This window comes from Schistocerca gregaria, unplaced genomic scaffold, assembly GCF_023897955.1.
Source record: "Schistocerca gregaria isolate iqSchGreg1 unplaced genomic scaffold, iqSchGreg1.2 ptg001413l, whole genome shotgun sequence".
Taxonomy (NCBI): Eukaryota; Metazoa; Arthropoda; class Insecta; order Orthoptera; family Acrididae; genus Schistocerca; species Schistocerca gregaria.
This window is the reverse complement of record NW_026062714.1, coordinates 32,501-35,433: the sequence shown is the minus strand read 5'-3', so window position 1 is coordinate 35,433 and position 2,933 is coordinate 32,501. Positions and strand designations below refer to the sequence as shown.

General features: G+C 56.5%; 1 non-coding gene across 1 annotated transcript in view; it reads left to right on the top strand.

Annotated features, from left to right (window-relative positions):
• The first annotated feature begins 1,908 nt into the window (after window positions 1-1,908).
• Window positions 1,909-2,933, top strand: part of LOC126331838 (small subunit ribosomal RNA) — a 1,893-nt gene continuing 868 nt past the window's right edge. The window contains exon 1 of the ribosomal RNA XR_007563515.1: window positions 1,909-2,933. This exon is cut by the window's right edge and continues 868 nt beyond it. This is a non-coding gene — a ribosomal RNA (small subunit ribosomal RNA).

Sequence of the window (2,933 nt, the reverse complement as noted above, 5' to 3'; positions counted from 1 at the left end):
ACTTACGCTGCACCTTAACCTAACTTACGCTGCACCTTAACCTAACTTACACTGCACCTTAACTGTCACATGTAACGTCACAGGAATGTAGCTTTGCCTAACAGCAACCCTCTGAACATAGTTCACTGCTTGGATCCTCTGGTGTCATGTGTATTTCTTGATGCCATGGTGCGTACCCTCACATAAAGGTCTTTCGAGTGTTGCGTACTTTCTACACAGTCCCGCTAACCACTGGAAGGGTGTACCGCTACAGAACGAATATCGCCCTCCCCTCCTGCCCTTCCAAGCTGGTCGGTCAGGCGTTTGTTTGTGAAATGAGCCTTGCAGCTGTTCAGTTGCATTCGGTTGTCGATGCAGTCAGTGTACGTTGTGGTACGGCCTGTGTGGACTGTCCACTGATGTACGCGTAACCCACACTGATCATCCGTCGTTACGTACTGAGTGACATAATGTGGCACATGCTTGACCGTACACCGGCTGCGCCCTACAATGGCGAATCATAAGGGCCATATGTTGTGCACGATGCTACTTGTCTCGTCTCCCCATTACAGCGAGATTGCACTGTTGTACGCCGTACAGACATGTGGTAGGTAGGTACGGACGAAAGTATTGCATGTTGGCCCCCCCCCCCCCCCCCCCCCTCCTCCCTCTGCCGGGAATCAGCGTGAGCCGTCTGTTGATGTAGCGACGAGGGTTTTCCTATTTAATCGTATTGCCCCACACAACATGATAGCACGGTGGACCGCGTTCCACATCTGCGACATGCTACAGAGGCCGGTTGACAGTCGACCGCGCAAGGGACATTGCACACGTGCGCGGACCATCTTCCACGTGTTCTCTCGTGTACATGCCGCAGTGTGTATGTGGGCTGATGTAGCGTGTCGTGACACATAACATGCAGGCATGCCAGAATCGTAGATTTCGCAAATGTAGATTGACGTATACGTTTGCTGCCAAAGATCCGCAAATGAACTGGAAATCAGTTGTTGAGCGGTTGTTCGCGCTGCAGGTGCATCGGTGATAGCGACGATCGGTACATCTATGAACCGGTTGTTTCGGCGGTACCCGCCATGCCCCCGAACCTGAGTTGGCCATGTGGGTATGAAGCGATACGAGGCTGTGGCTTGGCGGGACAGTCCCCGGCCGGTGAGGGGGGGCCGCCCGGCGTGCTGGCCGCGCGCTGCGTGAGCGCACGCACTACAGCCGGCTGGTGGGGGGCGCCCAGTGGCAGGAGCGCCGGCCGACGGGCCCGGCTGGCGTCCCAGCTATGCGCCGGCGCACCCTGCGCGCGGCGCCAGGCGGCCAAAGTGGGTTCTGCCGAGCCCGGTGCGAAGCGCGGTGGACATCTGCAGTGTGCTGGTCCGATTGCGGACTGTGTGCGTTGAGGATGCGCCGCCGCCCGGCACTCGGCGTCGCGACGCCGTCTGCTGCTCGGTCGCCCCCAGCGGTTCTCGCAGGTGGTTTGTATCGCAGCTCTGCGGACGTGTTGGCGCGTGCGCTGTGCTGGGAGAGTTCGCTTCTGCACCCAAGTGGGGCTTTGCCCTTCTGTGGCGCTGGCGTTGGAGCTGCCGGTCACCGTAGGTGGCGCGTGTTGTTTCCCGCCGGCAATGCCACGACAGCACGCTCCCGGGCCTCTGTCGGCAGCGGCAAGCTCAGTTGGGAGCACGGGTGTTCGCACTGAAAGCGTCTACTCGCCCATCTCCGGGCGATTGCGCCTCTCTCGAACCCGACCAAGTACTTAGGACGGCGCTGCGCGCCGCCGGGACCTGAGAGGGTTTCGAGGTGTATCGTGCAGGGGAGCTCAGCCTCCTCCTGTTTGCAGAATAATTGAGCGGACGCTTGCGTGTTCGCGCGGGCCCTCGGGACACACTCCCGGGCGGCCGGCTGCTCAGCTCTCGTTGACGCAGCTCCCTGGTTGATCCTGCCAGTAGTCATATGCTTGTCTCAAAGATTAAGCCATGCATGTCTCAGTACAAGCCGCATTAAGGTGAAACCGCGAATGGCTCATTAAATCAGTTATGGTTCCTTAGATCGTACCCACGTTACTTGGATAACTGTGGTAATTCTAGAGCTAATACATGCAAACAGAGTCCCGACCAGAGATGGAAGGGACGCTTTTATTAGATCAAAACCAATCGGATTGGCTCGTCTGGTCCGTTTGCCTTGGTGACTCTGAATAACTTTGGGCTGATCGCACGGTCCTCGTACCGGCGACGCATCTTTCAAATGTCTGCCTTATCAACTGTCGATGGTAGGTTCTGCGCCTACCATGGTTGTAACGGGTAACGGGGAATCAGGGTTCGATTCCGGAGAGGGAGCCTGAGAAACGGCTACCACATCCAAGGAAGGCAGCAGGCGCGCAAATTACCCACTCCCGGCACGGGGAGGTAGTGACGAAAAATAACGATACGGGACTCATCCGAGGCCCCGTAATCGGAATGAGTACACTTTAAATCCTTTAACGAGTATCTATTGGAGGGCAAGTCTGGTGCCAGCAGCCGCGGTAATTCCAGCTCCAATAGCGTATATTAAAGTTGTTGCGGTTAAAAAGCTCGTAGTTGGATTTGTGTCCCACGCTGTTGGTTCACCGCCCGTCGGTGTTTAACTGGCATGTATCGTGGGACGTCCTGCCGGTGGGGCGAGCCGAAGGCGTGCTTGCGCGTCCCGAGGCGGACCCCGTTGAAATCCTACCAGGGTGCTCTTAGTTGAGTGTCTCGGTGGGCCGGCACGTTTACTTTGAACAAATTAGAGTGCTTAAAGCAGGCAAGCCCGCCTGAATACTGTGTGCATGGAATAATGGAATAGGACCTCGGTTCTATTTTGTTGGTTTTCGGAACCCGAGGTAATGATTAATAGGGACAGGCGGGGGCATTCGTATTGCGACGTTAGAGGTGAAATTCTTGGATCGTCGCAAGACGAACAGAAGCGAAAGC